At 37.4% G+C, this 24,201-nt stretch overlaps 1 long non-coding RNA gene across 3 annotated transcripts in view; it reads left to right on the top strand.

Moving 5' to 3' along the window:
* LOC114817910 overlaps nt 1–24,201 on the top strand; it is a 113,253-nt gene that overhangs the window by 63,760 nt on the left and 25,292 nt on the right. For 2 of the 3 annotated variants that reach the window (XR_003765748.2, XR_003765747.2), the window contains exons 5-7: nt 11,919–11,995; nt 17,916–18,009; nt 23,887–24,088. This is a non-coding gene — a long non-coding RNA (uncharacterized LOC114817910). The remainder of the gene's footprint in view (nt 1–11,918; nt 11,996–17,915; nt 18,010–23,886; nt 24,089–24,201) is intronic. The other variant, XR_003765751.2, reaches the window with a different exon arrangement.

Below are 24,201 nucleotides of genomic sequence, written 5' to 3'. Positions count from 1 at the left end.
GGTGTATGTGATGTTATAGTAATGGCATTAATAACATATTAAACATCTAATATCTGCAGAGCAAGGTCCTGAAAGAAATGATACCCAGTTGAGATTAAGCTTGAGAAGCAGCATTGCCTCATGGAAAGAGCACAAGACTGTGAGTCAAGAGTTGAGGGTTCTAATCCTGGCTCTTGCACCTGTCCTGCTCTGGGAACTTGGGCAAGTCTCTTATCTCTGCTCTGTCACAGTTTCCTCATCTGTAAAATTAAAATTAAATACATGTTCTCTCTTCCCTTTAGACCATGAACCCTGGGTGGGATAGAGACTCTCACTGGTCTGATTGAATGGTATTTACCCCTCTAGACTCTAAGTTCATTATGGGCAGGGAATGTGTCTGTTACATTGTTATACTGTACTCTCCCAAGTGCTTAGTACAGTGATCAGCAAACACTAAACGGTCAATAAATATGATTGACTGACTGACTCCTTTTTGCATTAGGCCATGGTGCTTCTCACTAGACCAAACTGCTTTTCTCATGTCTAAGACTTATGTTTGTTTCTGAATATATAATTACATATATTTATGGGAAACTGGAAGAACTAAATAAATAAAATAAATGTCTGAAGTAGGTATAATTAAACCTGAACTGGATGTATTTTCATACCTTAGAAAAACATACTACAATAGCCTTATTTGCATATTGTCTGATGGCATTGTTAAGTAATGAAAGATTTCTGGATGACACTGACATAGTCCCACAGAATTATCAGCTTCATTAGTATGAAATGCAATTTGAATATTATTGGGCTGTCCATCTTCTGTTCTTTGAGCAAGTTGTTTCCCTTATCTTATTAAACTCTTAGTTCCTTTCCAGGATTATTTTACTCACGTTCAAGTATATGCAGATTTCTGTTTGGGCTAACTATTGCATGGGGAGATGTGAACATTTTAAAAATAAATACACATTTTTATCAGAATATGGGGCATCCCAGAGACTGCTCATTCACGGTGAACTGATTCTGTGTAGTTTGGGAGATACTGGGAGAATGGAAGATGTTAGTTGTTAAACTCTCATCTCTGAGCAACATGGCTCCAGTGTAGCTTAATTCTTTGACTCTCCTGAGGCATTCTGAGGCACTGTCATTCTACATTCAGTCCCACATACTAGTCTCCCATATTTGGTTGAAATATATTTAGTTCCATGGTCAAAGTTTTTTGTTTGAACCTAGGCCTCCGGTTATCTGAAGCCTAGCCTCCTCGATTCTGTGTTCAGCCTTAGAATCCCTTTATTGTCCTGGTCTCAAACCCAATCTCTGAGTCACAAGTTTAGGAGAGGCAGCATGGCCTAGTGAAAAGAGCACTGGTCTGGAAGTCAGAGGACTTGAATTCTAATCGCAGCTCTGCCACTTGTCTGCTGTGTGCCCTAAGACAAGCCATTTGACCTCTCTGTTCCTCAGTTGCCTCATCTGTAAAATGGGGATTAAGAATGTGAACCCCATGTGGGACATGGATTGTGTCCAACGTGTTAGTCTTATATCTACGCCAGTGCTTAGTACAGTGCTTTACTGTACAATAAGCACTTAACAAATACCATAAAAAAGAGCAACAACAACAAAAAAATCCAGCTTCCATTCCTGGCCCTGTATGTCTTCAGTCAGTTTCTGCTCCCACAGACTTGTGTTTACCTTGCATCAGATAAGACTGCTGAGGGTTTTACTTATAATGATTCTTATCTGTCTCTGGTGTTTTAAGAGCTGTGTTAATTGAAGGCAACAGAATTGATCAAATTATTTCTTCAAGGGACCACCACCCCCAGCCAGGAATTTTATGATTTTATTGAATTTTCCTAATATACTTGCTTTTGAAAATGAAACAGACATGGAAAAGAGAAGATTGATTTTTAGCATGGACTTTATATTTACCACATATTCAGTGTTATAGCTCAAAAGTCTATTTGTTTTGATAAAAGAAAATTGATCAAATTCTATAAGGCAGATGTATATATGTCATTTGATTACCCTTCTGACAATCGAACTTCTATTGCTCAAATCCTCTCATCAAATCCTGCCAGCAATTCTCATTAGATTAATTACAAACTCCTTTTCTCAACATGTTCTTTCTCCCTCTTCAGCCCCCATAAACAATTCCTTACTAAACTGCCTGCTTCCACCCTCAATTCTAGCCAAATTAAACATATTTTATCATAGTGACTGTATTGAGATGTCACCCATAGGATCAGTCATCAACGTCTACCCATATGTTAAGAGAGGAAGGCTTAATTTGAGCCTTGGAACCAAAACTTCCTCACAACTCAGCCATCTTCAACCCAGTGCTACTGACTTCTTTTTCCTGGACCTGCCATCCTACTTCATATCACTAAATCAGTTTCCCCCATTCCACTCCTAATCAACCTCTTCTTACAATAGACATTCCCAAATTAATTTTCATTCTTTTATCTGTTGATTATTCAGTAATTTCTCCCTAATTTTATCCCCCATTAGTCTGAAACTACTAGTTGATAGGAATATTTTATCTTTTCCTTCTTTTGAATGTCCCCCAAGTGCCTAGTCCAGTGCTGGTAGAGAGTAAGGCTCAATAAAATGCTGTTCACTATGACAATAATAGTGATGACAATTTACTCCCCAAACTTAGCCTCACTGGTGCATTACTGGGATTCTACTAAGCATTTATGATTGTATAATTTTTCCAATGAATTTCTACAAACAAAAAACCCCCCAAAACCCCACAGAATTGCATTTCTCTTGTATATGTCTAGCTCTAGGTTAATTTAAGGAAATGTTAAAACCTTGTAGCATAAATAAAGACTGGAATTAACTTCATATTTTCCAGTGTGATTATCTCTGTCCACTCATAACACTGAAGGACACAGAATGAAATGTTGTGGCCATCTGAGAGCAAAGAGCAGTTTAATTTAGCTATCATCTTAGAGACCCTGTTTGGACTCTTATGTGCCATTTCTACATCGTAAAGGCATTGATATGCTGATGCTTGGATCCCTCTCTCAAAACATTTTTTAACTTAATAATGTAATAATGTTGGTATTTGTTAAGCGCTTACTATGTGCCGAGCACTGTTCTAAGCGCTGGGGTAGACAAAGGGGAATCAGGTTGTCCCACGTGGGGCTCACAGTCTTAATCCCCATTTTACAGATGAGGGAACTGAGGCACAGAGAAGTTAAGTGACTTGCCCACAGTCACACAGCTGACAAGTGGCAGAGCTGGGATTTGAACTCATGAGCCCTGACTCCAAAGCCCGTGCTCTTTCCACTGAGCCACACTGCTTCTCTTGCAGGAAACAAATGCTTAATGAGTGTGAATTCCTTTGGGTGGAAATGTGTGATGGTTTACCTGCAGTTGTTCCATTTTAAAAATGGAGGAAAGTGAAATAAACTGCGAGAAGAATAGAACAGAGTGGCAATACATATAGATGCACATTAGCTTGAGGAAGTAATAATAATAATAACTGTGGTATTTGTTAAGCACCTACTATGTGCCAGGCACTGTTCTAAGCACTGGGGTAGATATAACCTAATCAGTTTGGAGACAGTTCATGTCACACACCATCTTAATCCCCATTTTACAGATGAGGGAACTGAGGCACAGAGAAGTAAAATGACTTACCCAAGGTCACACAGCAGACAAGTGGCAGAGCTGGGACTAGAACTCAGAACATTGTGACTGAGTCCAGGGTTCTATCCACTAGGCCATGCTGCTACAGGCACCCCTCACTTTTCTCTTACCTAAAGAATCGGGTGGTTTTCCAGTCGGTATGAGAACTGCCAGTGTATTCCTTTTTTTCTAATTTCCCTACTAAATTTTTGCATTAGCCTCTCTAGCCAACGTTGATAACAATTTAAAATCCCTCATTGTCTCAGTAAACTGGAAATTGGCAGAGAATATACTTCAAGATTAGGTGCTGAAATCTAGTCATTTTATGGCCCCTTCTGAATCTTCATTTTAAAAGAGTACAACTGACAAAACTTTCCTCTAATCTATCACTACCGAAAAAGTGCTGCTCTCATTTTTTTTTCAGTTTCTACCCCCAACTCCAGCCATTCAAGTATAAGATAAAACTCCTTTTTCTTGTGGGGTTAATAGGTCAGATATGAGCTCGTTATGGGCAGGGAATGTGTCTGTTGTTTTGTACCCTCACAAGCACTTAGTACAGTGCTTTGCACACAGTAAGCACTCAATAAATATGATTGAATGAGTGAATGTCCTGTTTTAGCTGGAAATTTACCTTATAACTATTTTTCCATCAATTAGAAGCTACCAGCCGAACATTAGACATATGTCCTTTACTATTTCTTTTTATCCTTCATCACTGACATGAACTGAGCACTTACTAATTGCAAAAGTGTATACTAGGAACTTGGGAATAAAGGATAGAAATTGAGTCCTGCCTATCAATCAATCAGTGGTATTTATTAAGGACTTACTGTGTGTAGGTCACTCCACTGGTTAGAAAATGACAAAGACAGAAGTGATGACTGATTAAATCTCAAAACATCCCAAAGTAGCATCTTGATGCCATTTCCCTTCTCCCATTACCAATCCAGTACTAGAAAATTTCAAACATTTGGAATTTTTACAAAGATCTCACTGTATTCTGCCTCCATTGCATTTGCAAGTGTGGTTATTACAATACTATTGGCATTTATCAAGCTCTGACTTCATGGAAAGACTGCGTTTAGTACTGGGGTAAATCGAAGGAAATCAATTCATAGCGAACAGACCCATAGAACAAAGAAATAGTTCCAACACAATAAAGACAACGCAACACAAATTAGAATTGGACAATAACAATATCAGCAGTAAAAACAAACTGTTATGAAGTACCTGTAGAGGACAATCACTAGTCTATGCCAATGGTTTCTGGTCTCAAATTTTCAGTCTTTGAAATGTTTGAAAAATATCCTACAACTGAGAAATCCTTTTCTCCTTCAGCTAAAACAATATCACTCTGCAGGTTTTCTGCTATATTTCCATTCCTTTAACTCTGATGCCTACAACATTTTCACTGGTATCTGCAACACTTCCTAGATTAAGATCAGAATTTCTCCTGAGTGCTTCATCCTGATTGTTCTACTCTTACATATATATCTCTACTTCCTAATTTGTTCCACTTTATTGACTCTCATCAATATTGTCAGCTAAATATGTGTTTTAACTTCACTTGCATGACTTGTTCATATTTCCATTTTTGCCCTCCTCAAGTAAGGAGGTAGGTCTCTAATGGACATGTGGGTCAGGGACTTGGTCTGAACTGATTAATTGTTATCTAACCCAGTGCTTAGAAGAGTGCCTGACACATAATAAGTGTTTAATGAATATAATAAATTATAGCAATAACAATAGCATAGGGAAGTGTATTCATTTGGAGCCCAGAAGAACTTCAAGAGGAACTGGAAAATGTTCAGCCCAAAGTCCTCCTGCTGCCCCTGGATCTCATGAGTACAGTGCTAGTGTAGAAACTACTGCATTCCTGAAAGAAAGTAGGAAAGATACTGACATAGTAGCAATCCAATAGTAACTTGTCTTTGGAAATTTATTTTTCGTGCCGTTCAAGTTCCAATTAATCTCTACACCACAAGCTATTAATTGTCCATCATTAACATAATTTCAAAAAAGTATAGCCTCAAAAATGTTATTGTGGATTTGAAGGTTTTCACAGGAAAATTCTTGAAGAACATTTTAGTGAAATATTTTCCAATCAATAATTGTTAATGATTTCAAAATATACCACCTAATTTAGTCATCATGTTCCAGCCTGCAATGAGTGCTTAAGAAGTCAGGCTTATTGTAAAATTTAATTGAATAATTATGTGTTGCCTAGTGGATAGAGCATGGACCTGTGAGTTAGAACGATCTAGATTCTAATTCTGGCTCCACTACTTTCTGTACCTCAATTACCTCATCTGTAAATTGGGGACTGAGACAGTGAGTCCCATGTGGAATATGGACTGTGTTCAACCTGATCAGCTTCTATATGCCTCAATGCTTATTACAATGCCTACCACATAGTAAGCACTAAACTAACACTATTGCAAAATAATAACAATAATAATTGTGGTATTTATCAAGTGTTTACTATGGGCCTAGCATTGTACTAAGCACTGGGGTAGAATACAAGATAATCAGGTCCCCCATGGGGCTCACAGTTAAAGTAGGAAGGATAACATTAACAAAGGTGGGGAATCCATTTTCAGCTCACACCTGGGTTACTAGTCACTTAATCTTGAAGAAAGTAAAATTAAGCATCAGGGCTCCTGAAAACTTCAGTAAAATTGGAATACAAATTAGACTGCAGCTTTGAGTTTTTAATAAGTATAGATCACATTAAAATTTGCATAAATCATAATGAGGTTTAATTATTTTGTCAATTATTCTCACTTAATGAAATTTCCTTATGATAGAAATTTCATAAAAATATTTAGGAGTGTATCAATTGTTCGCAATATCTTCCAATCACTAATGAGGTTTGTTTGCACCATCTGTCAGCTATGTTTTCAGTGAATGAAAAATCAAAAACCTGACGAACATTTCCAAAGTGTTCCAACTATGTAAATTGGAGCAGTTTAAAATGAATTGGTTCATGGAAGAAAACTGACACTTCAGTGAAAAAATCCTTATTGGTAATTTCCATTTCTTTGAACTTTGCCTTTTTTTAAAAAGTAATTTAAAAAAATATTATTTGAAAGAAAAAAAAGCCTGTCATCATAAAGACATACTACTAAGCTGAAAAGTTACTTTAGTTATACTATTTATTGAAAGCTAAATGACTTACAGTTTATGAATGTGTTACTAAGATATAGATTTGTAGGCTTTGCACAAATAGGGGTGATAAAATTTTGCGGTGCTTCAAGATGAAGACAAGGCATTAGTTTGGTGACTGATTATCTTTGCCATTGACTTTAGGGTTTCATATGGCAGGCACCAGTGTGTGCAGATATTGAATAATACAACTGACTGACATTGTTAAACTTTATTTTCAACTCAGAAATTAAGCTGAGTGAACAGGTGCCAATTCCAATGGATTGTGATTGGGGGAAAAATATTAAAATTGTTGCATTCACCTCTAGATTTCCCACCTGTGGCTAATGGTCTCCATGCTGTGGAAGGGTATCTGATGATCTGCAAAATGAAGGACAATGCAGAATACATTTCACAGGGATCCAGTATATTTAATTTTTGAGTACTTTTCATTGAGAAATATTTTGAGGTAATAAAACCTCTAAAACTTTCCTCATTTCCATTGAGTTTGTCTCAATAGTTCTTTGGATTTCAGGGTACAGGAATAATCAAATGTGGTTTTAAACTGAATGGAGCTTTTCTTTTCACTGTGTGGCTTTATCTAAACTGACAGAGTAGCACCACAGTAGGAGACAAAAAGAACCATTTTCTTAAGATGAAAGCCGTCTTAAATTTTTCACGAGTTTAGGGTCTTAATTGAGAAGAATCTTCACTCCTTTTGAGTATAAATAAAAAGTATCTATATTAAAACTAGTATATGTTCATTACAGTGACTTATCTAGTTAAAATATGAGACCACTTAGATTTAAAAGTGATAAAAATTTGAGGCCCTTCAATTCTGTATCATAGGTTTTGTCTGTTTTGTTGGATTTTTCATAAATTCTGTTATAATAGTCTTTTAATATATTTACCCAATCTGAACACAAGAATTTTCAATTCAGGTTTGTTAACTTTAACCCATATTATAGCAAACAAAACAAAGAGTCCATAAAATTATAAATACTGTAGTTTTTTATTCACTGACTTCAACAATAATTTCACACTTATCCAGTGATAATAATTGAGAAAGCAACATGGTCTTGTGAGAAGCAGCATGGCCTAGTATGTAGAGCACTGGCCTGCGAGTCAGAAGGACCTGGTTCTGCCACTTGTCTGCTGTGTGACCTTGAGGAAGTCACTTAACTTCTCTATAGCTCAGTTGTCTCATCTGTAAAATGAGGATAAAACTCTGAGCCCACAAAGGACATGGATTGTGTCCAACCTGATTACCTTGTATCCACCCCAGCACTTGGAAGAGTGCCGGGTACATAGTAAGCACTTATCCAGTACCATAAAAAAATTGCTAAGGACCATTATAACACAAAAAAGATAAAACACCTCTGAACAAGTAAGACTATACAAGTTGAAGAAAGTTAGGGTTCTAACTCATGAAAAATGTATTTAATTCTATTCAAAACTCCTGGATGATTCATCAATTTGCAGTTTTGTTTCTGAAGTCTACTAAAATGAACCAAATTTCTTTTTTTGAACATCTGAAAATAGATTGTGAGTTCACCAAGGGGATTGAGTTCACAAGCAGAAAAAACACCCCTCAAAGGAATTTTTAATTAGATTACTGATGATAATTTTATGTTTGTTTTCATTCCATGATCTAATCTGAATAAAGTGAATTGCCTTATCAGTTTTGGCTCCCTGAGTATTTTAAAGATTATTGTCTGCAGTAAACAATTTAGGTTGAGTCAATTAAATGCCACTACCTCACAAGTTGCACTTCATTTTGGACTTCATGGGCCCAAATCATGCAGAGAGCATAATAATAATGATGGTACTTGTTAAACACTTACTATGTGCCAAGCACTGTTCTAAACACTGGGGGAGATACAAGGAGATCAAGTTGTCCCATGTGGGGCTCACAGTCTTAATCCCCATTTTACGGATGAAGTAACCAAGGCACAGAGAAATTAAGTGATTTGCCAAAGTCACACAGCTAACAAGTGATGGATCTGGGATTAGAACCCATGACCTCTGACTCCCAAGCCCATGCTCCTTCCACTGAGCCACACTGTTTCTCTAAAGGATAGTGAGGTTGCCAATTGGTATGCACATATCATAGAGAAGCAGCTTAGCTCAGTGGAAAGAGCCCGGGATTGGGAGTCAGAGGTTATGGGTTTGAATTCCGATCTGCCACTTAGCTGTGTGACTGTGGGCAAGTCACTTAACTTCTCTGTGCCTCAGTTACCTCATCTGTAAAATGGGGATTAACTGTGAGCCTCACTTGGGACAACCTGATTACCCTGTATCTACCCCAGCACTTAGAACAGTGCTCTGCACATAGTAAGCACTTAACAAATACCAACATTATATCAGGGAATCCATTAAAATTGCAGACAATTGACATGGCTGTTAGATGGGCAAGGAGATGGAAGACGGGAAGGATACTGGTGCTGAGAGGAAAAAGCTAGTCCTTTAGTTTCCCCAACCAGTAAAAAATCAGGTGAGAGCCCCACTTCAATCTCTCCCACTACCCTTTGATTCCACCCCAGATCTCTGCTCCCTCTTTTGTTTACGCCCCTTTCCTCTTTGAGCTCCCTCCCATACTGGTGGGTGGAGCCAGTTGGAAGAGTTACCAAGGATAGGAAGCCAAATATAGAGAGATGGTAATATCCAGGTTGAATGGAATCTTCTGTGCTTTCCAGTCCTTCCCTTACCTAAACTCCTGTTGATGATATAAGTTTCTGGGCTCCCCCTCATGATTGGAAGTCCCTGCGAGCAGGGATCATGCTATTTTGTGTTCTCACAAGAAATTAGTACAGTGCTCTGCACTGAATAAGTGCTCAGTAAATTCTACTATTGACTGATAATTCAAGATTATGCTGTCCAATCAGCATTCAGTGATAATACCCCTCTGTTTCTCACCATCAGAGATACTTAGGTAAGTGTAGGGTTTGCCAGGTAGGGGCTGGTGTACAGTCTACCACTTTGTTGCCTGTTATTCAGATCTATTATTTCTCATAATGCAATTATGGTATTTAGATAATTATATTTTACTTATCTCTCTTTTTTATAATTAAATGAAGATATTTTTCTTCCTGCCATATGCAAAATTACATAAAAATATTTTCTTAGACACATTCTCCTTTCAGTGCTCTTTCCCCTGGTATGTCACTAGACCACATTATAGTAGTGGGGCGAGGCGTCTCACTGAGAAGAAGCATGGTCTAATGGAAAGAGTCTGGGTTTTTGAGTCAGAGGACCTGGGTTCTGATTCTGTTTCCCCCATATGCGTGCTGTTACTTGGGAAAGTCACTTAACTTTTCTGTGCCTCAGGTCCTTCATCTGTAAAATGTGAATTCAAGGCCAGTTCTTCCTCACCTCTTGACTGTGAGTCCCATGTGGCACAGGGACTCTGTCTAACCTGATTAACTTATATTTACCCCACTGCTTAGTACAGTGCTTCACATATACTAAATGCTTAATTAATACTATAATTAATGTATTATAAATTTTGGTTAAATTTCAAATAAGTCATTGACCTGCACTGTAATATTAGGAAATGCTTAAACTAGTCTTTGGACAGCATTTCCACTTGGAAAGTTTCAGAGATATGGTCAGATTTGACCCTCCTTCTTGAGTTGGAGGTGGGGGAAGGGAGCAGAAGATTTCAGCTGTTCTTAACCATTAAGCAAATTTAGAGAAAAAAATATCCTGACCATGATCATGAATTTCAGGTATGAAAGGACCATTGTCAAAGGTAACTTGTTGAGTTCTTCTGCAATATTTATATGACTACAAATGTATTAGGAATTTGAAAATTGTGAAATATTACTTTTCCACTGATTTGATTCATATGTAAATTTCCTCAAAGTAAAATTAACCTGCCACTTCTATAATTATTAATTATGTAATTATCTTACAGGCAAGCAGTAAAAATTAAACAAGAATATTAGTTTACAAAATTCCAGGAAATCAATTATGAGATGATTTACTATACAAAGTAATTATGGTGTAAATCTCAATTCATTTTACCTGTAATACTATATTATCAAACCACATAATTATGTTTATTAATAATATATATTCATGCAGGATGGATGTGTGGTTTATTTAGATTAAGGAAAGCATATATCATACGGGGGATATTTTTGTAGTTATAATTACTTCTAGTGTCATATGGCTGAGTTATCCTTTGAACTACAATGTGTTTGTCCTTTAATTTCCAGTCCACTAGTCAAGCAGTTCAAAACATTTCACCCACAGCAACTTCTACCTGCTTAAAATTACTAAAGAAAATGGGACAAAGAACTTACAATTTTTCCTATTTATCTAGTCCAGTCACAATAATGGAGGGTCAACAGAGGTCACTAAGTTTCTGCAACTTTAGGCAATACTGATTTGGTTATTATAGGGAGAACTTTTTCCTTTCAAACCTCTTGTGCCAAAACACTGAGTACCCAATATGTGTGAAATGGAAAGGGGTATTTTGGAGAGAACTCATTTGGAAAGGGAGATTTTAAATTATGTGTAGGCTGTGGGGAATAAAATTGGATGATGAAACATTTGAATAGCCTGATTTCAAAACAGATTTGTTTTGTTGAGAAGGAACATATGGCCACAGCATGAAAGCCCTTTTGGCTACTAGGAACAGTGGAGCATCAGCAATTTTCTGATCACAAGTCTGTGAAATGCACATGCCCTGGTGGCTATACCCCAGATTGTTTTTGAAATTTGGCTATGTAGACACTGAGAAATATTAATAAAAAATGGATATACAACCTTACAGTGCTTTTGGCCTTGGAATAAAAGGATAAGGGGCATTTGTTGGGCAGGGCTATAATTGTAGGTTCTGTTACTTTTAATGATTACTCTAGGTAAAAATACATTTCTTGCCCATATCTCCTATTATAATATAAAGTCCTTGTGAGTAGGAAAAAGAGCACTTTTTACTGTACTCTCTCAAGCACTTAGTACAGTGTTTGGCACCCAGAGTGTGGTGAATATAAACTATTACTATTTTTATTATTAGAAGTGAAGTTTCTGGGAGCAGAACTTATTAGGATTAAAATACAGATATAATGGCAACTAATTAGTATTTACAAATCAGAAAATTCTGTTCGTTTAGTCTGTTGTCTTGAGCTCCCAACACTTCCGTTTCTCTTCCACAGTCTCTGACACTTGTGAAATCCCCTAGGGACAGGGACTGTGTCTACTTCCCATCTTTGCATTCTTCCTCTACGGGTCTGTAAGTATTCGTTTTTCCTTTTTATAAACATTATGAACATTTTATAGACATAACTCAGAGAACTTAAATAAGTTTACAAACCTTCACACAGTTCAGGGTATATCAAGTTTCTGGAGATTCAAAGTTCTTTTAGTTTTGTTGGTTGTCCAGATTCGCTGATGATGCCACTGATGGTAAAATTCACTCTGAGTGGGGATTGGGCTGAAAAGGCCTTTCTTATTATTTTGACTTAAAAAATTTCAAAATGGTAATTTTTTCTTCAACCAAATTCACTCTCCCCCCAACACTTAGGTACTTACCTCACTCTACACCCAAAGCACCATTTTACATAGTCTTGTACTTTGTTTCTTTCCTTGCCTGTAAATTATTTTAATGTCTATCTCCCTCACTACAGTGTGAACTCCTTAAGGGCAAGGATTTTGTCTATATCTGTTCTGTTCTCTAAGTCCTTGGTGCTCTTTCTAGGGACACATTGAATGAATACCACTGATTGATTTATTTGCTGATTTTACAATAGTAATATGTGGTAAGTGATTACTTTGTAATGGATGCCATGCTAGGTGCTTTAGTAGATGCTAAATGATAAGGTCAAAGATGGTCCCTGTCCCTCATGGGGCTCATAGTCTAAATAGGAGAACAGGTGTAAAACCCCCATTTTACAGATGAGGAAACTGAGGCACAGAAAAGTTAATTGATTCATCCGAGATCATCTAGCAGGCATGTGGCAGAGCTGGAAATAGAACTAAGGCCCTCTGACTTCTAAACACATGCTCTTTTAGCTATGCCATGGTTATTCCCCATTTGACAAATATTGAGTGCATTCAAATAAAACAATTGCCACAGAAGTTTTGAAAAAGAAGAAAAAATAGCAACTACTGCATGTTCCTGAATGTTCTCTACTTTAGTCTTGCATATATGGTCAAATGTTCAGCAGCTACTTTGGAGGCATAAAGTATCAGTTCACACTATTTTTTGCATCTTCTTAAGGTGCTATCTCCAAAAATGAAAATGAAAAAACTTGATGAAAAATTTAAATTTTCACATTCTTTTCAAGGAAAATACCTCTCAGCTGTCGTTGCTCTAGAATAAAGTTGCAAATGTTATCCCACATGTGAACCTGAATGGCTACTTTGAACTAAGCAGACATATTACCGTGCAAAAATCTAAATTCGGATTTACTCCTCCCTAAAGGAGATCTATGCTCAGGCTGTTTCTGAAGGAAAAAGAACTTGGAAAATAAGCATATGACTCAACGGGGATATTTATGCCAGTGATTATTCCTTGGAGATATATGAAGGAGGCTTTCCATAAGTACAGCCATAAGGAAAGTAGGCTTTTGATAAGCTCAGCCATAAGGATAAAATTCTGAATTCAAGCAGTTGCCAAAGTGTTACCTGTTTGGGGTATTTTCTTCCCTTAGTCCTTAAGAAGATGTTTCAGAAGCAGATGCGACACAACCATGCTGAGAAGCAGCATGACCTAGTGGAAAGAACATGAGCTTATGAATCAAAGAATGTGGGTTCTAATCATGACTCTTCCACTAGTCTGCTATGTGATCTTGGGCAAGTCACTTCACTTTCTATGCCTCAGTTACCTCATCTGTAAAATGGGGATTAAGACTGTGAACCCATTATAGGATATGGACTTTGTCCATGCTGATTAGCTGTATAATAATGATGTGGGTATTTGTTAAGCGCTTACTATGTGCAGAGCACTGTTCTAAGTGCTGGGGTAGAGACAAGGTCATCAGGTTGTCCCACATGAGGCCCACAGTCTTCATCCCCATTTTGCAGATGAGGTAACTGAGGCCCAGAGAAGTGAAGTGACTTGCCCACAGTCACACAACTGACAAGTGGCAGAGCTGAAATTCGAACCCATGACCTCTGACTCCCAAGCCTGGGCTCTTTCCACTGAGCCACGCTGCTTCTCTGCAGATGCCTGCAGATGCCTGTATAGGTCTTAATGCCTGTAAAACTCATGACCTCTGACTCCCAAGCCCGGGTGCTTTCCACTGAGCCACAATGTTTAGTATAGTGCCTAGCACATAGTAAATGCTTAACAGACACCATAGAAAAATGGAAACAGAATAAAGGACAACTTTGAAACTTTCTGGAAACTACAAAAACTTGATGAGTTATGACCTGTTGCAATTGAATCACTTGCTGTGGCACCTGTGCCTCCTACTGGACAACTTTTTGTCTTGCAAGAGAATGGGCAGATCCTAATTTTTGTTCAGCCTCAGGATGCCTAGATTAACCTTGGAAGCTCTTAATTGGGAGAGTCTTTGTCTTTAAGGTTGGCGATATACTTGGCACAGACCTTATTTCCAAAAAAAGAGATTACAGCACTTAAAAAAAGGAGCATATAACACAGAGTAAAAATGAAAACGAAGAGAAATGAGTCTCTAATACTACCCCTAAGATTGCAAACTAATCAGTGTACATTTTATGCATTAGAAATGCTGAAAATCAAATTAGCATTATCACAAACAAATATTTTTGTTGAAATATGCACAGGCTACTTGTATCACTTTGCCAATGATTTTACTTGTTCAATCCCCCAGACAGAAGATATATTCTGAATCAGTGATGGTTCACCCTAATTATCATTATCTCTGAGTCAGGGTTGCTGATATGAGTTGGTTATTAAGAGACTGTAAACCTTTTTCTTTTGTAATATAGGTCAATGACTTCCTGGTATTCACCTACACAACATTTCATCTGAAATGTGAACATACATTAAGAATTATATACGTATATACATATATATATACATACATACATACTTACATATATATAATTTAAATGTTTATTAAATTTTTTCTACAGTATTTTGTCTAATGTTGCAGTTTTTACTATCAATTTTAAAACATTAATCATGAAAAGAGGTTCCCAACTGGCTGCCGAAGATTCATTGTAGAGTCATCGTGCATGCATGGATAGGTTATCATTGACAACAAATTAACTGTCAGAAAGCAATTATGTCTAAACTTGAATTAGAAGACCACAGTTCAATATTTTATGCTGTCTATACTGCATAAATGTACATAATGGGATTAATAAAATGATCTTGAGATTGCCATGGAGATACAAATTGGGATTTATAATCCTGGATGTCTGCCATAGAAACATGTGTTAGGCTAAAGGGATTGCAGTAAAGCTGAAGGGCACAGATTTAAACCCTCAAAATGCCAAAGTTAGTTATAAACATAATCTGACACCAGTCACATTTCTTAAGGCAAGCAGCCAGCCATTGAATCTAAATTTCACATGTTCAGAAAACTCTTTCATGTGCTCTTAGTTGTTGGGTTATAGGGAGTGATAAGAGGAATTGGAGTTGATTTAAGTCATTGGTGGTGTCTGGTTTTACCAGGCAATCTTTGTTTTCTGTCCTTCCTCTTGCCTATTGGATTCCTTTCGCTCTGTAGCACTTCCAACACCATTACAAAATAGTTTGGATTGGAGATTGCAGATTGCAGATTGGAGATGGCCACAGGCCTGAGAGAGTGCTGTTTTGTTAGTACTAACAATTTCTTCTAATGAGAATGGAGGGTTTCATGGATGCAGAGTTGTTCACTTGTGTGTGTGTGTGTGTGTGTGTGTGTGTGTGTGTGTATAAGTAGGCAGAGGCAGAGGGCAGGGGAGAGAAATCTGAATAAGGCACATAGAACCACATTTCAAGTATTCATGATTTGGGTGGCAGGATTAGTGGTAGGTAGAGTGAGGCAGAGGCCAGTTCAAATGCCTTCTCCAGAATTTGCACACCATGTTCTTTTCTTCCATGATCCTGAGAGACTGTTATTGAATAAGCCCAGAAGCACAGCAGATGTAAATATGAGGTGCAATTTATTGAATGCTGTTAGTTTGGCTGCAGGGCCCCTTAGAGGGCCATGATCTTTGGGCAAGTATGTTCTTTATCTAAAGGCTGGGCATAAGGTGAAATTTAAAGTGTAAATTTGTAAAATCAAAGAATCGATCAGATGATTGCTTTGCCTCCTATATAATGCCTTCTGGGCAACTGGAAACAACAAACTGGAGAAACCATTTCTTCAGATCTGCCATTGTTTGATTGGAAAGAACACTGCTCAGGTAATCAGGAGACCATGATTCTAAACCCAGTTCTGCCTGACTTTGGCTAATGTGTCCAAAGAATGCACAAGCACTTTGCAATGTACTGCACCCCTTCCCACCCACTTGGTCATTAAATTCTCTGTTACAACAGGAAAATAACTAGCAGAGGGGAGATTTGCAAAAAAAACTCTGCACAAGTCTCTAGCAGTATAATTAATTTCTCTGGTCGTAATCTTATTTTGGCCCCAGATACAATGATCAATTCCTCCCACGGGATCTCAACTCTGAAGTCTGTGAATTGAAGTTCAGTTCTTGTTTCTGATGAGAATCTCCCTGATCATCACTATTGCTTCAGCTTACATGACCATCCTGCAAGCAGTAGGATATACCATTTCCCTGCTTTCACTACCTCCTAAAGTATTATTAATTTAATCAAAATTAATTAAATTTTAAAATTAAAATCAAATTCTCCTTCTAGAATGTAAATTTCTTACATGCAGGGAAGTCTACCAACATTTTATGTGGTACTCTCCTAAGTGCCTTTCTGTCAGTCAGTGATATCGAGCGCTTACTTTGTGCAGAGCATTGTACTAAGGGCTTGGGAGAATACAGTATAAAAGAGTTGGTAGACATGATCCTTGCCCACAAGAAGTTTACCATCTAGAAAGGGAGGCAGACATTAATGTTAATAAATTATAGATATGTACATAAGTGCAGTGGGGCTTAATTCAGTGCTCTGGGAACAGTAAGTGATGGATAAACACTCCTGATTCAGGTAGCTCATTTGAGTTCACATGGTATAGCTAGAAAATAAGTCTGGATGAGAACGATTAGGGCTAATCAAAGAAGAATCAGATATTAGCTTAAAGACAATAAAATAATACTCTACCCTTGTCCATCTTCTTCCTGTTTTGATGAAGTGATATATTTATTAGCAGGTCTTTAACTGAGTGAAAGGGGAGTTGAAGTAGGAAGTGGAGTTGGATAGAAGGTGGTTGAATCAAATATAATTTTTTCTGGACTAAGCAGAATGCTTGCGGGTATGTTGACTTCATAATGATTTGCATAAGATTTACTGCTGTCTTTGGACTACAGAGCATAATGCACTTTTGTACTGAAGTATGAAAATGAAAAGAACTGCTCTGTGTAACAATGAGAATTTTAAAAACTAAGGACAGTGTGCAGAACACTAATGAAATTTTTGACACAGGCAAATGTGTTAAAATCTCAAATTTATGCATCTTGCTTTGAGTAAAATCATATCCATCAAAATATATTTCTAATGAATATGTAGACTTTCCAAAATTTCAGATCTCTGCTTTATCCAGAGGCATCAACTATAGTTAATGATATAAACCAACTGGCACTGCCTCAAAAATCTAAATGACTGTGCAATGACCTTTCATTCTTGATGTTGAAAATCACGATTGTGGGGTATTTCATTTTGACCAAGATGTGGAAATTTCGATTTTAAGTTAATGTAACCCTCTCCAGGCAACTTTGATGAATGTCTGTTAACTCTCTGCCAACATAGCACTGCTTTTTGGTCTTTGTAATGTAACATCTTGCCCCAGGGTTCCAAAACCTTAAGAAGAGGCTGGTGATATAATGAACAAATGATAGATTTCGTATGAAAAAACTGAAATAATTCCATCAATCTAGTGACCGTTTTTCAGCCTCAAAGCATATCAGAGGAAGGTAATTTACTTGGGTAGTGGATTCCTTGCATCTTTCTAAGGCCTTATTGACATATTCTATTTGTGAAAGAATGAGACTGTTCACCTTCTGAAATATCCACAGTACTAAAATATCAAATGAGATTAAATTTAATAATCTCTTTTATTTTCCAGAATTATTTGACTTTCCTGCTTACAGTATTTGGAAGGAAAGAAAGCGTGGGGAAAAACCAAATAAATACTAGCAACAATTTCTCTAATTTTCTAGGTGAGACAATTTTTTGTAATTATTTCAGCACCCCAAAGGAGTACATAAAAATAGAGATGTGTCATGTTCAGTGGTGAAAAGTTTTCTTGACAGGGCTAAAATTTATTCTGTAATTCTTTGGCTGTATCGAGAAGCCATATAAAATCATGGATAGAGCACTGGCCTGGGAGTCTTAAGGTAATGGTTCTAATCCTGGCTCTGCTAATTGTTAGGTGTATGACCTAGGGCAAATCACTTCACTTCTCTTTACCTCAGTTAACTCATTTGTAAAATGGGAATTGAGACTGTGATCTCCCCCTGGGACAGGGCCTGTGTCCAAGCCAATTTGCTTGTACAATGTCTGGCACATATTAAACACTTAACAAATACCATAATTATTATTCCTATTATCATGGCCTTACTAAGTGCTTATTGTGCTTACTAAGTGCTGGAATAAAGTTCACAGGTTAAAAATAGACAAGGTCCCCAATACTCAAGGGTCTCTCAATCTAAGAACAAGGGTGATTGGACTATTGAGACACAGACACACACACACACACACACACACACACTCACAAGAAAAGTGAAACAGAAAGTAATATTTAAAATTTCATAGTGTTGCAGTTTCATGTTCCTTGTCACCAGCACAAACCTGTTCAGAGTTAAAACAGCCACTGGTACCAGAATCCCAATATTCTAAAAGTTACAGAAGTCATGCTGTTGCTTCATTGCTTTGGAGAGGACAGGAGGGCACTCTAAATTGAGGAGAATGCCAGTGTTAAAGGGTCTTCTGGGTGATGTGATTTATACATCATTGCTATATGGTGGGATGGGAAACTGAAAGCTGCCACTTCATCCTTGCCCTTTTGTGGTGATCAGTCAATCATTCATATTTTAGTGCATACTGTCTGCAGAGCACTGTACTAAGAGCTTGAAGAGTACAATATGAGAAGTTGCTTTCAGGGGCTTTCAGCCTAGACGTGGAGACAGACATTTAAAAAAATTACAATCAATCATATTTATTGAGTGCTTATTGTATTGTGTACTCTCTAAGCACTTGAGAGAGTACAGTGTAACAGTTGATAGACATATTCCCTGTCCACAACAAGCTCAAAGTCTAGGAGGGAGACAGACATTAATATGAATAAATAAATTATAGATAGGTACATAAGTGCTGAGGGGCTGAGGGGGGGTGAATAAAGAGAGCTAATCAGGGTGATGCAGAAGGGAGTGGGAAAAGAGGAAATGAGGTCTCAGGAAAAGCCACTTGGAGACAATGTGCCTTCAATAAGGTTTCGAAGGTGGAGAGAGTATTGGTCTGTCGGCTATGTAGTAGGAGGGTTTTCCTGGCCAGAGGCAGGACATGGGTTAGAGGTACTCAGTGAGATTGATTAGATAAAGCTACAGTATGTAGGGTTTCATTAGTAGTGGGTGGTCTAGTAAGAAGCAAGAGAACAGCCAGATAAGGTAGGAGAGGGCAAGTGATTGAATTCTTCAAAGTTGATGGTAAGGAGTTTCTGTTTGATGAAGAAGTGGATGGGAAGCCACTGGAGGTTGTTGAGGATTGGGGAAATGTGGACTGAACATTTCTGTAGAAAAATGATCCAGTCAGAGTGAAGTGTGGACTGGAGTGGGGAAGAGACAGGACACAGGGAGTTTAGCAAGGAGCTTGATTTGGTAATCAAGGTGGAATAACATGGTAGCAGTTTGAATGGAGAGCATGTTGTGAAGGTTGAACTGACAGGATTAAGTGATAGGCTGAATATGTGGTTTGAATGAGGGAGAAGAGTCAAGGATAACATGAAAGTTACAGGTTTGCGAAACAGGGAGGATGGTGTTGCCATCTACAGTGACAGGAAAATCAAAGGGAGGATAGTGTTTGGATGGGAAGATAAAGACTTCTGTTCTGGTCATGTTAAGTTTGAGGTGTCAGTGGGATATCCAAGTAGAGATGTCTTGAAAGCAGGAGGAAATGTGAGACTGTAAAGGAAAGAGAGGAGAGCTGGAGATGTGGATTTGGGAATCATTTGCATAGAGGTAGTAGTTAAAGCCATGGAATCAAATGAGTTCTTCAAGAGAATGAGTGTAGATGGCGAGTAGAAGGGACCCAGAACTGAGTCTTGAAGGACTCCCACAGTTAGCGGATGGGTGTCAGAGGAGGAACATGAAAAAGAGGCTGAGAATGGGTGGCCACAGAGATAGGAGGAGAACCAGGAATGGACAGCGTTGGTGATGCCGAGGTTGGATAATGTTTCTAGGAGAAGGGTGTGGTCGATAGTGTTGAAGGCAGCTGAGAGGTTGAGGACGATTAGGTTAGAATAGAGATTGTTGGATTTGGGAAGATGAACTTTTGAGAGGGTAGTTTTGGTGGAATGAAGAATTGAAGGTGAGGTGAATAAAGGGTACAAATCCAAGTGGAAGGGTGATGCAGAAAGGAGAGGGAGGAGGAGAAATGATGGCTTAGTCAAGGAAGCCTTCTTGGAAGAGAACCTGGAGGTAGCTGATGTTAGGAGAGTTGGAGGCTGCAGTATCTCTGGAAGCCAGGTGGGATTCTGCTTTTAGGGCAATGTTCAGAGTTACCCCTTTGCTAATGCCCATCAGTCTATGATCCTTTCCATTCTGTTGGTAAATAGAGTGCATATGACCCTTTAAAAGGTAATTCTTAAACTTTGTTAATTACATTTTATATGATCTTCAACCTATCCAGTGAAAGGTATTGTTTCCAGACATATAATTCCCCACTTATAAAGCTTCTTTTATAGAGGTAAATTTTTGTTTGCAATTTGAGCTTTCATCATCGTACAATGACTAAATTATGCTTGGCAAGACTGTGTGATACATGGAATCGAATTGGGACATCCTTTTTATGACAATGGTGCAAAAAACTGAAATAAGTAACCTCATAAATGCTCTATTCATTCATCCTGAAGAATGTAAAAACTAAGAAAAAATCCAGTGCTTAATGACTTAATTTTAAAATAAACCCAGTGTAAATGTTTTAATTTGAAAATAATTCATTTGAATCTTTTTGTCTAACTTCACCAATCTAACCTAAGTGCTGCCCTTAATTTCACCCTTTTCTTCCTGTAGAACATCAATCTTAATGGAAACTCGAAAGGGTCAAATAGTTTTTATAAGCCTAATAGGACTTTTCTAAATGCAACTCATCCAGATTCATACTCAAATCTTAAATCATTTTATATCCCAACTGGGAGCATAATTCCACAAGAAGAATTCATGATTTATAAATACTGGGTCTCATTTATAGGTGTAAATAGTTTGTAATAGATTATCTTATTATATAATATTATATAAGTTTAGATACTGTAGTATATTTGTAAACAATGCATACCATCCCTATTTCCATCTGGTAGATTTTTCCAAAATATTGAGATTTGAAGTAGCAAATTACCAAATCTTCAATTCAGGAGATGATGACTGCCCGTTTTCATTTGCTTTCAATGCCAGTATATCAAATGAGAGGGACATTTGTCATGCATTTGTATGAAGGTGTTATCATCCGGTTTGTTACAAGATGCTGTTCAAGAAGACCAGAAATTATTTTCTGTTTCCTATGTGTAAATGGCACCAGGACTATATGAGTCTCAATCACAAGGAAAAAAATTGGATTCATGATCCTGCTCACTTCTTAGGAGTGAACACATAAGTGCTAAGAGGGAAAGTGGTTTCTTGGTTTCAGAACTGCAGTAATTGAATAAGTACCCTCAAGGTTCAAAATAGAAGGGCTGTATCTCAGTCTAAGAATTAAGCAAAACCTACTGCATTTCTGGTCCCTGAGTACCAGTTTATTTGAATTGTGTGTGTGTGTGTGTGTGTGTGTGTGTGTGTATCTACATATATATATATATAGAGAGATTGAGATTCAGTTCATCCCCAAAATGAAAATCAGAATAAATTTGGATTAAACTTGGATTTTATTAAAAATTTCATTATGCATTTGAAGGAATAGGTTTCATCTATTATCACTGAATGATAATAGCATTTTATGGATTGTTTATTAAAACTTGTTGAAAATCAGCACTTGAGGTGTTTATGATAGTATCTTATTGAATTCCATTTTAAACAATGAAATTTGCTTGCATTCCCTGCATTCAATTTGATCTTCCCTGTAAGTGCTGGCTATTTTTTTAAAAGCTATCATTTCAAGAAAAATTTCTGCCAGGAACTTTAAACTCTCCTAAAATGTAATCATTATGTTGAATCATATCCCCATTGTGATCTGATTGTATTATTATGTGTGACTTCTTAATTTACACTGTAGTTCTTGGTTTCATAAAAGTGGACATTCTCTCTTTGAACATCTTAAAACAAATAGATTATTCTTGGAATAATGGGATTATTTAAGTTGAAAAAGAGCTCCAGCGGATCATTATTACATATCCAAATGCCAAATTGATTCTATTATCTATGGTAGTTGGGTATCAGATTTAGGCTTGAATATTTTAACAAGTTCCCATGGCAGAATTTGCTGGTTATTAATAGGCAATTTTATCATTTTTCCCCTTAAACTGTTTTTTCTTCTGCTGAATTCATTACTCATGTGTTTTCCTTGTTGATTGCTATGAATTGATCTTCATTACATTTAAAATACCTCATGATTTATTTACAGTGAGTTAATATGTATTTCTTTTCTCCAGCGGGTAATTCCTTTACTTTTCATTGTACGTACTATTTTCCAAAATCGTGTCCTGTTTGATCAGTGGTTCTTTGAGTTTATTCACTTGCCAGAGAGCAGGTCTGACCTGGAGCTGGGAGCCTTAATTAAGAAGCATAAGGATGTTACATTTCCTACTAACAAATGAGCAAGAGTCAAAGTCTGGAGGGAGCAATCCTCAGGTGAAATGAGGAGAAAACATTGTGTTATTTATTGTACATGGTTTTTGCAGCCATCCGTTTGCTTTTCTTCCCTTTTTCCAGATTCCACAGCTAGATAAAAGGTCCTTCTCTTGAGGCCCAAAGGATAAAGCCTTAGCTTTATCTTGAACTCCTCTTCCAGTAGTAGGTAGGTGATCTGAGACAAGGGTCACAAGCAGTTAACAGAAGGCTCCTGAGCTAATGACATCTATTCTATCCTACATCAGCCTATCCTACATATCCTCTCTGCTCCTGAAGGGACTAGCACAGAAAAACTAGCAATGTCCTGGCGCCAGTTCAGACTAAAATGTCTACCAATTAAGAGAGTTCCACTAAGGATTCAGTGGATCCGGGACCCATAGCCTTTTATCCTGTTTCTGGGAAGTTTAGTGCATTTATGTTTCTAAAGTGCTTTGAGAATCTCAAGTGAAAAGTGGTAGAGGTTTGAGGAAGTCAAGAGGGGAATAGGAATAGAACCCAGACTTCTGACTTCAATTTGGCTGCTCAGTCATCTATTGAGGTAATATGTATTGGATTATAATGTTAGACTCCTAGAAAGTGATATTTTTAAGAAAAGTATCACTAACATTGGTTCAACTCCAAGACTTGTGAAACTCGAAGACATGTGAAACTATTATATTAAATATGACATGCTGGTTAAGTCTCCAGATTTTATGTGCATAGGAGAATATAGCCTTTTGGATATTTTAAAAAGCGTTTGAGCTCACCATTAGTAGGAATGGCATTGACTGAGCATAAAGCAGTATACTAAGTACTTGAGGAAGTACAGCAGGAACAAAAAGTATGTTTACTGCCCACAAGGGCCTCATTTATTAGAAGCTCCTTGAGGACAAGAATAAGGAATTTTACTTCTCTTGTACTTTCCAAGCACTTAGCATAGGCTGCACACAGATGGGACTTAGTGAATATTATTAAATGGTTCTTTAATTGGTAATAATAAATAGCATCTTCTGAAAAACAGAAATCCACTCCTCTCAGGCTTTATGTTTATTTTCCTTCTAGTGTCCCCCTTCACCATGTCATCTAAGAACTGAGTTTAAGTAGTTTTTTATAGTAATTTCAGAAAATAATTGACCCTACAATGCTTGTAAAAAGGAGACTGAGATTTTACGCCAATGACAGCAGCAAAAATGGCAACCCAGCTACTTGCCAGGACAGTGATTTTGCCACCTATGAAGGAGACATTGGAAATTTGCAGGTGAAGGTGAGCTTTCCACCCTTCATTCTAAAATTAGCACTTTGGTTACAGCCTCTCCCCAAGCAACAGCTGGCTGCTCCTCCTCCTTCTACAATGGGATATCACAAGGGGAAAATGCA

Source organism: Ornithorhynchus anatinus, chromosome 17 (assembly GCF_004115215.2).
Source record: "Ornithorhynchus anatinus isolate Pmale09 chromosome 17, mOrnAna1.pri.v4, whole genome shotgun sequence".
Lineage (NCBI taxonomy): Eukaryota > Metazoa > Chordata > Mammalia > Monotremata > Ornithorhynchidae > Ornithorhynchus > Ornithorhynchus anatinus.
Note: the sequence above shows the minus strand (reverse complement) of the source record. Positions and strands in the feature narration are given on the sequence as shown.